Source organism: Chrysemys picta, chromosome 18 (genome assembly GCF_011386835.1).
Source record: "Chrysemys picta bellii isolate R12L10 chromosome 18, ASM1138683v2, whole genome shotgun sequence".
Taxonomy (NCBI): domain Eukaryota; kingdom Metazoa; phylum Chordata; order Testudines; family Emydidae; genus Chrysemys; species Chrysemys picta.
The window spans coordinates 12461497-12476073 of NC_088808.1; the positions used below are offsets into that span (position 1 = coordinate 12461497).

At 41.8% G+C, this 14577-nt stretch overlaps 1 protein-coding gene and 1 long non-coding RNA gene across 3 annotated transcripts in view; one reads left to right on the plus strand and one right to left on the minus strand.

Moving 5' to 3' along the window:
* Positions 1–1115: 1115 nt before the first annotated feature.
* The window catches only part of LOC101953340 (collagen alpha-1(XXVII) chain), a 258835-nt gene continuing 245373 nt past the window's right edge, over positions 1116–14577 (plus strand). Inside the window, exon 1 of the mRNA XM_065572707.1 lies at positions 1116–1303. The gene's annotated coding sequence lies outside the window, so the exon portion shown is untranslated. The remainder of the gene's footprint in view (positions 1304–14577) is intronic.
* Positions 3273–14577, minus strand: part of LOC112059919 (uncharacterized) — a 30413-nt gene continuing 19108 nt past the window's right edge. The window contains exon 3 of one of the 2 annotated variants that reach the window (XR_010593739.1): positions 3273–3366. This is a non-coding gene — a long non-coding RNA (uncharacterized LOC112059919). Of the gene's footprint in view, positions 3367–11457; positions 12466–14577 lie in introns of those variants that run through there. The other variant, XR_006175378.2, reaches the window with a different exon arrangement.

Genomic DNA, 14577 nt, shown 5'->3' on the forward strand with positions numbered 1-14577 from the left:
AATTATCTACTCTGACCTCTTTCATAGTACAGGCTGTAGAATTTTATCCAGTGACTTCCTACGTCTAACCCAGTTGAGGAAAGTAATGTATTCAATACTTAATTCTCTGTTTAAATGTGTCCATTATAACTGAAGAGCATTATATTTCTGTGAATGTGTACTTCTGGGAACATCATCTGAAAGCTTAATCATTGCTCTAGGGCCAGTTGGAGTCTCCACATCCAAACATCCGCACATTTTTGGAGTGTTGGGAAGTGAATTGTTGTTATCCAGATCTGAATTTCACAACTGGCCTGTGTAAACAGAGATCCAATTACTAGCACAAGCAAACAGGAAGATATAATCTTGGTATGGGAAGTTTCTCATGGGCCAGATTTTTCAAAGGTTTTTAGGTGCCTAAAGATGCAGATGGGCACCTAGTGGGATTTTCAAATTTTAGGCACCTAAATCCCATTGATTTCAATGGGAGTTGGGCACTTAACCTGCTTAGGCACATCTGAAAATCCCAGTAGACATTTATCTGCATCTTTAGGTGCCTAAATACCTTTGAAAATCTGGCCTGATGCCTCTGAGCAAGCCCCGTGTGAACTAGACATTTCCAGAAGCTGGAGCGGACTGTACCTGAGCTGGGTTCTTGTGCAGACAAAGGTAGGATGGAGAGAAACCACAGTACTTATCTCCTTCGTTCGTTATTAAATGTTGCCTCTACCATGAGCCACACAAGATGCACAGAGCCCTCTTCTCCTGCAGTGTGACCAGAGTACAGGAACCACCCACATCCTATTGCATGAAAACTGGGCCACTGCATTCGAATTGAAAAGGCGTGTGTGTGTTTGAAGCCCGTTTCTAGTGAAATTATACTTCTAATATAGCAAAGCTCCCATTTATTTCAATGGCTAAGAGTCAGGCCCCTATAGACTTTTTTGTAATGACCAATCAATTCCCACTGCTCAGAATCCTTTTTAACTGATCCTCTGAGCTTTTTTTTTTTTTTTTTTTTTTGTGCTCTACTAATTTAATGCACTAATTTGGCACATACAAGGTGGAGCCCGTGATATCCTGTTCCTGAGGAAGGAACATCAGGGAACACTGCAGCCCACTGTTCCAACCTTAGGCATATTTACTTGAATTAGAAAGTGCACTTGTTGAGTCCTCAATTAATTAGGTAAAGCTACATCTACTGAAAACAGATGAAAGAGCTACTGTGTGGGAGGAAGAAGAAAAAACCTAAAGAATGAAAGGGGAAAGATAATATGAGTGCTGAAAAACAAATGGTGTTAATGAAGCCAGAGAGCGATCTCAGGTATGGATCTGTTTAAAGCTTAAATTGTAGCTGCTGTTTTTTAAATTGGCTGTAGGTGAAGTTGCTGCTGCTGTTCTGTAGGCTATTTGGTGTGATTTGGGGGGAGGTGTGTTTTAAAGCCGATCATGGAAAATACCTATATGTTAATCTTCAGACTTATTCCAGTAGTGCTTAAGGACCAACCATGAATAGGTCCCCATTGTGCTAGATGCTGTACAATCACAGATAACCATCCCTGCCCTGAGGAGCTTTCTATCTAAATAGCCAAGAGAGATACAGGGTGCGGGAATGGTAGAACACACAGGCAGAGCTAGGTGATTGCAGCAAATGACGTTAGTTCTATGGATTATTTTTTGTGTGTGGCTTTAGTTAGCAGGGGATAAGCTAACTAGAAACTGAAGGGATAGAGGACCTAGAATGGGCAGGTGTAGGTGTGGAGCGAAGCTGAGGTGAAGAGACTGTGTGGGGTGGGAAAGGAGAAGGTTGGACCAATCAGCACAGGGCAGGGAAAGTCCCCTCAAAACTGTAGAAAGTTCTCTGAAAGTTCAGAGGTCCCTGGTCCTGCTTGGCAGCTTCTGCAGCTGCTCCTACCAGCTGGAATCTCTGACTGGTTCCTCTCTACAGTTTTTCCCCCAAGGCTGCACAGGGATGGGCCCACTCGAAATCCAGCTCCTTCTCCTTCATTGTTTCTCCATATTTTGGGGTAGTTAGATGAAACCGGGATCCGTATATCATGTCTAATTCCCTACATTTATTCTGGGACAAACAAAAATCATGGATCCAAACATTCCCTTGGGGTTTTATTTTGGGGTTTTTTAGGGGGTGGGATGGTTTCAAAATCTGGATGTGGATCAAAATTTAGTAACACCGGTCTGTTTCTGAAAGGAAGTCATCAGTCCTTCTGGTTTGCAAGAGATTTTGAAAAGTCCCCCACCCCCACTTCATTTGACCACTTTTCCATTTTTATTCAGATCCAAAATCTCAAAGCGAAAGAGTCAAAATCCAGGTTCTAAGACAGAACTGTCAAGTTTCACTTGGTTACAATGCAAAAATATACACACAATATTGCTAACCTCACATGTTTAAAAAATTCCCAAATCATGAGATTATTAAAAAAAAAAACAATGATACATTTTGGGTTAATTTTATTTGCATTCTGGTTTCCAAGTCTTTGGGTACGTGTTTTCAAGCTCTTCTCCACACCCGTGAGAGAGACAGAAACTTTTTTTTTTCTTTTTAAATGTATTCACCTGATTCCAGGAGCTGCGGCTTTAAGAAATATGCCAAATATCATGAGAGTTGTGCTAAAATGATGATAGTTGACAACACCAACTGCATCTCCAAAACGAGAGGTTGACTGAAATCTTAGCCCAGGTCTGCTGGAAAGATTTTGTGAACCTTGGCAAAGTTTTGGCATTGACAGGCAAAGTGGCTGCAGGGTTTATTATAAAAGTTTATCTTTGTTCTAAACAACACTACTCAATCAAAAACCCATTTGGTGCATGGTTGTATTAAAGTAAAAAGGCTCCTTGTTGACTAAGCCATACTTCATCACTGTAGATAGATAAATAGACTTTCAACTGTCTGGAGTTTTTTAAACTCTTCTCTTCTGGAATGTAAATGCAAGAATCTTTCAGATGCTTCTGATGAAAGTTTATATTCAACTGATGACTACATACCAATTTCCAGGGAATCGTAATAACAAAACAAGCCATTCTGTTCAGAGGCTGAAAGAGCCCTTCTTTGACAGTTCTGCCATTCAGTGCAATTTTCAGATTTTTTCCATGCAGGAATACAAATTTAGTTTCATGAAGGATAAAGACTTTTTTCCCCATGGAACAGAATGAGTTGTGTTTATATATATTTTTATTTTCAAAGCTGTGGAATATTCCTAACAAATACATTTGTTTAATGATACGGGATTAAGTACTGGCAATCTTTGGAATCTGACTTTTTGCTTAACACTAACCTGGCTTGCACTCCACTGCACAGTAGTCAGACTCTGTAACTGGAGCCTCTGGGCTGAGGAGAAGTTTGATGATTATGCCAGCAAATGGATTACTCTGAAAATAGAAAAATACAAAACACTTGGAGGTGGGGGTGCCTGGGTTTGTATCAGGTAACAGATTATCATAAATGCTATATTTTCAAAGAGGCTTTCTGATCCCAAGCGTAAGAGAGGCTAGATCCTTGGCGGCTGCTACCGCTGCCCTTTCATTTATCTCTTGGCTTCACAAATGTTAAAACAAAATATAAACATTCAGATCTGATGAAGCTGCTGCCTCTGTCCACTTACACTTTCATTCCAGCTGCATTAGCTCTTCTTTGTGCTCTTATTCCTGCTTACCTACTGGTACTTCAGCCTCTAAATGCATTGCTTAATTTTATTAATTGACTCATTTGCATAATGTTTTCCCAAATGAGCAATTTAACTTTATACTAAAAACAAATCCCATTCAACTCTGTAAAATATCTTGGGAAGCTTTGCATGACAGATACAACTTCTGAACTGCATTGGTCGAACTTTTCAAAGCCTTCTCAGGGATTTAGATGCAAATTTTCCATTAATTTTAATGACTAATGGAAGATGTGGGTCTAAATTCCCTATACTGTTTTGAAACCCTCAACCATTGAGTATGAACACTCTGGCCCTTCTTCTCACACCACTGGCGCTCTCTTGACACCAGTGCTGTTGCCCTTTTCCCAAATGGTAGCAGGTGATATTAAAGTCAGATTTAGGTTTAGGGTTCAAGTCTGAATCGGAGCCTGGTTTGGGTATAAAATGCATGGACCAAAATATCACAAAGGTTATTTTGTTTAGGTTTTCTTTACCACCTCTCCCCCCCACCCCCCAAAAAGCTGAGCTCTCACGAGATTTCAATGAAAGCTAGAAAATTAGTCCCATTCAAGTGGTGCATCTGACCCAGAATCAAAGCAAGAATGGGTTGCTTTAGATCCAAAATTTGACTCTGAATACCCTTTCTCCCCCATCCCCCATGAAATTCAAAGGTGTCCAGATCAAAGATTCTGAGATTGGCCCCTTTCTATACAAATATCATCAGATGCTCAACTATCCCCTAGCTAAAGCCTGCCAAGTGGTGAAAGACAAAATATATGTTTTAGTGTTGCCAAAAATTGAGACCTTGAATGTCTGTATGTTGTGAAAAAGATGAGCATTCCGCATGATTTTTGCGCAGTCCCATGGAGACTAACAATAGATATGGCTCATTTTAATCCTGACATGCAGCATATATCATATATAAAAGCGGCATGCTTTACATGTATAACTCTCCATCCTAAAAGAGAATTGGAATGGGGAAAATTAAGTGATATAAGAAGAAAGGTGTGTATGTCAAGTTTTAGAAGAAAACGTACCATAAGGGGTCAATCAATGTGCTTTTGCGCTAGACTGAGAATTGACAGCTTTAGTTGCCCATCTCATTGCCTTGTAGGAATAAGAGTTTGTTTCTAGGAATATAGGAGCTGCATTTCTTCTAGCAGATGTAATTGTCTCTGGGAAGATTAATTAAAAAAGGATCAACTAACTACTTAACAATCATGGGAACTGTGGTGGATTCCCAACAATGTGTGTTGCTTTCTTGACCAAAGTTAAGGAAGTGAGTGTGCTATGGAGAAATGGCATCGTGAAATCCTAGGAACGGACAAATTCCAGGATGCAAAATCTTACCGGGGGAGTGGGTGGCTGCTGCAATATTCACTTAGCTCTCCACTAGTAGCAGGGCAGAAAAAGGCCCGTTCTTTGCAGTGCCATGTGACATGAGCAAACAGTCCATGATGTGGGGCGCGGCGGAGGGAGGCGGCGGGGCCCGCAGTTGCAGAGGACGCCCGCAGAGGTAGGTGCTAACGCAGCTGCGAGCGGCCTGTCCCCCGCTGGGAGCAATAGTGTAAAAAAAAAAAAATTGGGGGGCACTGCTTTTTGGCACCCCCAAATCTTGGCACCTTAGGCGGCCACCTAGTTCGCCTAGTGGTCACACCAGCCCTGCTGCCTTTAAAAATAGAACAAAAACTATTTAAGATCCCTGATCACAAAAGTCCTGTTTAGCTTTTAATGGGATTTAATGATAAGATTCACCTTGACTTCAGTGGGAATTGGATCAGGCCTGAAGTGTGAAATACACCTAGCTATGGAAGCCCTTCTGCACCACTTAACTCTGTGATGTTGCACTCCATATGTTTTATGGAAATATGTTTATAAGTGTGAATATGATATAACTGGAATATGCTTTATGCAAAAGGTCTCTTGTAAAGTATCATTACAAAGGTTATAATCTACTGAATATATTCCTCCTATTTGTATGCACATATCATTCTTGTATCTGAGGTCCTATTGTACTTCTGCAAAGTGTGGGCCATTAATGGTGGTTTAGAATCTTGATGGCTCTCATTGACTAGGACAATTGGTTGTAAATGGCTGTGTTTACTTGCAAACCTTCCTGTGTATGTGTGCGCCAGCCCATGGGTAATGAAGAATGAGGTCTCCCAGGACATGTGACCAGGTCACATGATACTGGAATCCATCTTAAATCTGGTACTTTTCCATTTAGAAGGAGGGGTGGGGACCCAGAGACACAAAAGATTCCCACCTTGTGCCACAGCGATAAAAGGAGGTGGAGCAGGACAAAGAGGTTCCAGTCATGAGAAAACCTCTAGTTTCCATTTCACCTAAGATGTCTGCTGGAACTAATAAGGACTGTATCGGGGAAAGGATTGAACTCAGACTAGGAAGGAGTCGTGTCTGTAAAAGAAGCTTATTGGAACATCTCTGAGGCTGAGATATTACCTGTAATCAATTTCTTAATGTATTAAGCTTAGACCTGCATGTTTTTGCTTTATTTTGCTTGGTAACTTACTTTGTTCTGTCATTACTTGAAACCACTTAAATCCTACCTTTTATACTTTTATTTATTAGTAAACCCAGAGTAAGTGATTAATACAGCTGTGCATCTCTCTCTATCAGTGTTATAGAGGGTGGAAAATTTATGAGTTTACCCTGTATAAGCTTTATACAGAGTAAAACGGATTTATTTGGGGTTTGGATCCCATTGGGAACTGGGTGTCTGGGTGCTTGAGATAAGTACCTGCTGAGCTGTTTTCAGTTAAGTTTGCACCTTTGGGGGCGTGGACCAGACTCTGGGTTGCAGCAGGCTAGCATGTCTGGCTCAACAAGACAGGGTTTTGGAGTCCCAAGCTGGCAGGGAAAATGGGCTCAGAGGTAATCTCAACACATCAGGTGACAGTCCCAAGGGGGTCTCTGTGACCGAACCCGTCACACTCTCTCTCATTGCAACCCAGCTGGGGATGTGAGGAGGGGAGCTGCCTAACCTAGCCCATGTCAGATCCCCACCAGAGGAATGTGTACTGAACCCTGCCAATGTCATGAAGATAGGTACCTAAGTCCAGGCTGCATGGAGGCACCTAGCTCTGCTTAGCAATCCACAAATGGGAACCTGCTGCCTAGAGTCAGCATCTAAGGCATCTAAGTAATATCTTGCGAGAATGAGTGAGGTGCCTGTCTTACTCCACACACAATGGCTGGAAGAGGTGGTGATGGTAGTGCCACCAACTTTATAACTTTTAGCCCAGAGGTGAAAGCATTCACCTGGGATGTGGGAGACCCGAGTTCAATTTCCCCCGCCCCTTGAGTAGTTGAAAGATGGGAGACCCCTATTCAAATCCTCTCATGAGAGTGCTCTAATCACTTGGGGCCTTTTCTTTCTAAAAGTTCTCTCCAGCTAAAGAGAAAGAGGACAAAAAGTTTGTTAAAATGAAAGCCATAATTAATACTTTACATTTCAAATTTATTAACTGATTTTCTGTCTTTTCCTTATCTTTAATAAAAAGGTTAAACGAATTTTTAATAGTGTTTGTGTCATGGGGCTAAGCAGGCTGAGGTCTCTGTATACCTAACCCTTGTTTAACACTGTTTAATGCTGAACAGTAAACTGGGTTATGTTGACACCTTTGGCCCATTCATTTCATCTAAATTAATACAACAGAACCCAGCCATCCTGGCTCTCTGATCTAACCACTGGACTGTGCTGCCTCTCATTAAATTGATCGGGGTGGCATCTGTTGCATAAGTTTGGCAGGATGTTTCCAATTCTATTGTGCATATAGCATCCCTCTCTATGTGCACTTGCACGAACAGCTTTAAAAACACCCCACACACAGGATCAATGGCGTTGACAAATCATGTCAACATCACTAATAACTCTTTTCCCCACCTCAGAAAAAGAAGAGTCCTCTTCGCTTCAATAGACCCCCTCAGGAAAAGCCTGAGTAAACAGATAGGCTTTGCACCATGCCCTGCAGGTCATTGAGTATAGAGCACCAGAACAAGGGTGAGGGAAGCAAGTCCCAGAATGGAGTGCTCCCTGCTGACAAAGCTTTCCCCCCAGATGTACAAATATAGGGAATGTCTGCTCATGCATTTCTGGTGATTTGTAACCGTCAAGCAAAGTGAATTGATAAGTAAATGAATCTGGAGAAACTATGATGTTGGAGAGAACTCCTGTCCTGTGATCCAGTTGTTATAATAGGAATTTGTTTGCTATTAGTTAGATGAAATAACTTATGGAGAGTTCAATAACTTTTCAGTGGTACTTTGTTTTCGTACTGTATTATTAGCCTATGATTATTCCAGACTGGCACCTGGAAAGTCCAGTGAAAGCAGCACCAGACATTCTTGGTAGCTTCTAAGGACAGGCCAGGAGGCATTCAGATTCATTTGGAGCAAGCCAAGAGAGTTTTTGTTACTGGGATGGGAGAGGAGGGAAATTGTGTAATGGGCATAAAGAATGGATAAGCTCCTTCTCAACAGTAAATCAACCTAGATAAAAAAAATCTGTTTGTAGTTAAGGTGTCTTCAGAAAAATTATGCATGGAAACCCAAGTAATAATGGGAGGTCCATGTCCCACCTGCATCTTCTGGGCCACTGTAGCTCATCATGGTCTCTTCACTTCCTTGCTACTCATCTTAACTTTAATTCAGTGATGGTTGGATGAACATGAAAGGCATGTCCTGATTTTTATTTCATTTCTGTTTTGCTTTGATTCAGATGTACTGGCCACCCAAAAATCTTAAAGAGAATTTCTCCAAGAGACTGGGTCAGAACTAGATCCTTCTTTCATCATACAAGTTTAGGCTGTGTCTAAGTTGGAGAAATTCGCCAAAATGATTCAAACTTGGTTTTAACACAGATTCCGCTGCCCTGATGTTAAAACAGACTAGACCCACAGTATAGATAAGCTTTGAGTAGCCTGAATAATTTCTCCAGCTATTTCAGTTCAACCTGCTCAAAAACAAATCTAATGGAAATGGTTATCTTGTCTGTTCTGTAGCCCCAGCTAGTTTTGACCTTGAGGTATCAAGGTCCTTGGGCTAGGGTACTGTACTGGGACTTACATGGAAGTGGGTGTCTAAATAACTTACAGGATGAGGGATGAACAGAGAAGAGTATAATGGGAAAACAACTAACAGGAATGTGTAGTAGTAAGAACGTGTGGGTTAAAATAAACCCCATTATTTTATACCTCCTTAGATTCCCTTACATTCAAAGTTCTTTACACTCACCATACACCGGCTTTCACCACATTGTGATCTTTGAATTTGGCCCATGGACTCTAATAATTCCATAGGTGTCCAATGAAAAAAGACTTGGACCTGTTCTGAGCTAAACCAATCAGTGAGAAGCCAGAGAGACTCTGCTATATCTAAGTTTAGTGAGGAAACACCTGGATTCTGTCAGACTACAGTGCAAAATCTGAGAGAAATGTAGATCTTCCAGTATTCAAAGACAAAACAGCTGGATCCAAGTACTGTTACACATCAGAATTTTAGATCTTGTTGGATCCCATAGATGCTTAATTCAGAACCTTCCAGGATTGTGCCATAATTACACAGAATGCGGTGTTGTTAGCTTTTTACCTTCATGCTCTGCTTGGTAAGTGGTATGAACCAGCACAGCACAGGAGGAATACTAGTTACAGTATGTGAAGTCCTGTGGTAACACCATTGGTTAACATAGTCAGAGACACAGTATGTAGAGAGCTGTTTCGTGAAAGTATCTTTCATTCCAGAGTCCATGTGGTCTAGTGGTTAGAACCAAAGGCAGGAAGCCAGAGGAGAATTGGGGTTCTTCTAATCCAGTCTGAGTCACTTACACAAGACACTTGTCCTCCTTGTGCCACCTAAGTCAACCCAGAGGCAGCTGCATCTGGATTTTTCTTACAGGAGGAGGGGAAAAAGTGTTCATCCTGAGAGCTGTCTTTAACTTGTCATTTCTTCTGGCTCTGGAAAATTACAGGAACAGATGAGGTCTCCATGTGTTACTTAGATGGCAGGCTATGAGATAACAGTATAAAGGATCATCATGAAACTGTCACTCTTCACATGTGGAAAAACTTCATTTCCATTTTGGGAAAGGAAGGATATAAGATAATTGACAAATCCTCCAGCTATGCCAAAGCTTTCTGGGTGTTTCACAACAAATGAAAATAGAATTATGGACAGTAACAGCAAAAGATAGGGAAAGCACCAGTCTACAGAATGGATAAAAGGAGTGTGTGTATCTGTAACTATATAATACGGAATTTAGAAACTCTGTCTGAAGTGACTTGCTATGCAGTGGGTCTAGCCCAAGATTTTCAAACCGTGGTTTGGAGTGCCTTCATTTTTCGGATGTCCAACTTGAGATACTTTTAAAGGGACCTCGTTTTCAGAAGGCCAGGTGCTCAGCACTTCCTGAAAATTAGGCCCTTTTACAGTGTCTCAAGTGGGGCACCCAAACACGGAGGAACCCAAAATCATAGTTGCTTTTGAAAAATCTTGATTCGAAGGTGCAATTTCCATCTATGTTTAGGAACTGAACTAGAGGGCTCCAGTTTCCATTATTTAGACAGACTAATGTTGTTTTAAAGAGGCCTTTAGAGATGATCTCTCACGATTCCACCAAGCCCTTTGTCAGAATGTACAGTTGTATCCAAGTCTATGGCATTAATTAAAATGGCAGGTTTGCATCTTTCTCCATCCCAGGCTGCTCTTTCACCATCTTGCAAAGTGACATTTCGGGCATGAAATTCCACTGTCTTTTTTTCCTTTCTCAGTTTTGCAGCTGCTGTAAAAGTGTTGTAGGGCATAAATCACACTCTTGGTTTATCTAAAACAGTCGGCTAGTCTTGCCTCCGGCTTAAATCAAAGTACAGCAGAAAATCTCACACTTGGAATGAGACTGTGACACACTAACCCATGGTTTTAAGCTGAGTTGTTGTTTGAATGTTCCTTGGATTCCCTGACCTGACTCCTTCCTTGTCCCTACTTTTGTGTATGCACTTCCCCCCCCAGTCTCATATCTGCTTAGCGTGAAGGAGATGGGGGAGAAGGGACCTCATAAATCAGAATATTTGAAACCTGCCCCATCTTCAGTAAGCAATGGCCCCTCTCCTGAATAATCTCACTAGCTTCTCCACATCACCTAACACTGTTTGCTCAGTGTGGCTCAAATTTGAAAAGTGAGTTTGTAAAACTGTCCCTTCTCATTACTACAGCTGAGCAGGTGGGTTTTATATTGGTAAATTTCCGCCGTGTCTACACTGCAGCAGTTGTGATAATTGATCAACAAGCCAGTGTCCAGAACATCTCCCATTTCCTCCTTGTGTGTGCAATGGGGCAAATGAACATCACTCAGCCCATTGTATTCCCATAAATCAGTGATCATTGGGCCAATCGCTTAATTAATATGGGCTCTTCTTTCCCCCGTGATTGGCCAATGACTCTGAGAGGATTTTGTTGAGCTAGGTAAATACCAGCACTGTTAACCCTCTCACCTGTGATGTGTAGGTTAAACACTTACTATCGTATTGTAGGCTCACTCCTTCTGTGATGGCCAATAAGAAGTGAGCCAATAACCATTTTGAAGCCTTCCAAGTTACGCCTCACTCTGGGTTTCCCAGTGCATCACCTTCTCTCTGTTTGTCTTTTAGATTGCGAGCTCTTCATGACAGGGACTGTCTTCATTTTGCACCTTGTAGAGGGCTAAGTGGTCGGCTGCAGGGGAGGAAGTGTGGGCCAGGCTGGGAGTAATGGAAAGTTACTACCTTAAAATACTAAGAGTTGAGCTGAAACATAAAGAAGGTTCCACAGAAACATAAAGCAGGTTTTTAATCTTGTACCCAAGTTGTCCACACACCCACAAACATATATACTGCATATACACACAGGATTCTACAGTAATCACCCTCAGCATTTAAGTTGCTGTGTGTTAGACCACCAACATTGCAAGCCTCAAGCATGCAAAAATTTGAATCAGCAGGAAGAACAAAAGGCATCTGGGTTTTAATGGCAAAGAAAGTCACCATTTTAATAACCAAGGTGCGTGTTCTCAGCTTTGACTTCTATCCTGGAAACAACATCCAGTGATTAATCTATTCCTGGCTTTGTTCTTTTTGTGACCAGGGAGTTTGTCTATGGAGCACTTTATTTCCTGCTTTTGGAGAGGGTAAGCAAGGCTAATTATTCTGTAGCAAGCAAACTAGAAGTAGCCTGAATTCCTATAGTGGGGAGATGGAATCGATAACAAATTAGATGCAAATGTTTGTTGCCTAAAAGGCCATGTGCCAATATTGTAGCCTGTTTTAAAACAATTCAGCTGAGTAAAAGCTCTGTGTATGTTCTTCTGTCAGTCGGGATCTGCAGATCTGCTTTGTTTAGCTAAACAAAGCATTGGAGAGGCAGGACCTGATTTTTCTCTTCACCAGTGTAAATCAGGAATAGCTCCAGGATGGAGTTACAGGGGGGTAAACTTGGTGTAAGTGAGATGAGAAACAGAGCATTATGGGCTGCTGTTTCCAATAACCAGCCCATTAAGGTTTAGCTTGTGTTCTGTTTGCTTTGCCATTCCACAGCTGGGGATATTTCATCACATTTCCTTGGCCCCTGCTGTTCATAAGAGCACAGAATAGCGAGCCTCTGCCTATAAATGCTGCGTTGCAGTCACAGATCCACATCTGTTTAAGCACTCCGCCCCGGGTCCACATTGCACTGGTTGTATCACTGTGGAGTATGTTTGTCTGCTGACTTCCTTGGAGCTTTTACTGCTGCTGGCTTCTGGGCATGTCTCACGTGGTGGTTTTTGATGGACTATCTGTAAAGCAAATGGAGTATCAGCTAGGATGTGCCTTGGACACTGGGCCTTGTTGTTAAGAGATGTTTCCTGGGTGTACTTGCCATGAAGTTCAGTGTGAAAAGGGTTAATTCACTCTACTGTATTTTGTCTTTACAAAAGCCTTTGGTCCATCCAGTGTATCGGCTGGGGAACAGCTCACACCAAAGCATGTCCCGTAAACAATACAGGTAATGATTTCAAAAACTTGGCCTGCTAAACCCAGGGTTGTGAGTTCAATCCTTGAAGGGGCCACTTAGGGATCTGGGGCAAAATCAGTACTTGGTCCTGCTAGTGAAGGCAGGGGGCTGGACTCGATGACCTTTCGGGGTCCCTTCCAGTTCTATGAGATGGGTCTTTTTTTTTTTTTTTTAAATATGGAGATATACCTAAGATGTTCACCTACTGAGATCACTCCATTAAACTGGATGAACCCTCAGTGAGGAATAACTGCGGCATTGTAAAGACAACATCCCGCACAGGATCCACTGACGGCACGCAAAGCCAGGGAAACGCTTTCATTCAATTGAAAATGAAAGCGCGGGGACTTTAATCATGCAATCTCTGCTCCTGACCCTGTGTCTTATATCAGAGTGTCTTTGGGGCAAAAGTTATCTGAATCAGGTCTATTGTCATTAATCTCATAATCCCTCCACACGCACCCCTTCTGGGAATGATTAAATATCAATACAGGCTATTGGCTACAGTAGGAAACAGGAAGTCGGAACTCCTGGGTCCTATTCCCAGATCTGTCGCTGACTTGCTGAGTGACTTTAGGTGATTCACTTAAAGCCAGGTTCTGACATGTATGCACCTTACTCTGTGAGCAGCCCCATTGGAATCTGTGGGATTACTTGAGAAGCAATACACTACATGAGTAAACTGGGCAGAATCCAGCCTTTAATCTGTGTACCTCAGCTTCTTTACCTGGAAGAGGTACAATACCCACCCGAAAAGGGTGTTAGAACATAAGAATGGCTGTATTGGGTCACACCAAAGGTCCATCTAGCGCACTGAATTACATAGTGAAGAAAGTGGCTCTTTTCTCCATACAAATCATTTTAGCCAGCAGTCCTGGTGCTAGGTGCTTGGAAGGGGTAACTGTATACAAACCACCTTGTAAAAACAAGCTTTAAACTAGTTCTGTAAGGAGAGCCCCTCTCCCCAGCTTTGTCTCCCTAATGCACTGTGATCTGTGCAGGCAGGCAAGGCATGCCTTCCTGCTCTGGTGCTTTCAATAAGCAACTCCCAGTTGTGGGTGTTTGATGTCAGTTTGCTACCTTTACTTTGCGCGGTTAGTTCTGGCGAAGGGAAGATTAATCCTTCAGTGGGTGTTTGGTGTGTTAATAACTATGATTGAGTTTTTGTGGTTCCCTTTCAAATTCTGGAATCTATAATTTTCAGTAGACTATCATCCCAGTATTCCTAGAGGGAAAGGGTGGTCTTTGGTGGTTTGCAGAAAAAATAAAAATAAAATAATAAAAATAAAATCAAAGCCATCGGTGCCACTTACAAATATTTTAATTCAATGTTTTCCTTTTTTTTAAAGCTTGCATATCTTGCTCTTTTACCAACTAACTTTGGGAGGGAAAGTCCTGTACAGAAACTTGCTTATGTCCCTTGGTTTTTCCTGAACCTTCCATTATTAAACAAGTCAGGGTGAAGGGAAAAACAGCACAGACAAGCTGTTTATTATTTTCTTCACAAGCTGTCTCAGTGACACTGTATCTGGAACAGGCATTTTTTGTTGTTGTTGTTGTTGTTTTGCCTCCCATCATTTGAAATGCAAACTCTTGAAAACTTACAGAATGGAATGGGTGTTTAAAGAGAAGAAATGTGGGCTGAGGGATTGGGAAGCAGGATTCCTGGTTTCTTTTCCCTGCTCTGCCACTCATTTGCTGCATGACTTTGGACAAGTCATTTATGGCCTGATTTTTAGAGTCATGCTGAGCACGCACAGTTCCCATTGACCTCCTTTGGATCTATGAGTGCACAATGCCTTTGAAAATCAGGCCATTTAAACTTCTTGCATTTTCAGTATATCCATCTGTTAAACAGGGGAACATAACTTATCTGGCTCACACAGGTGTTAAA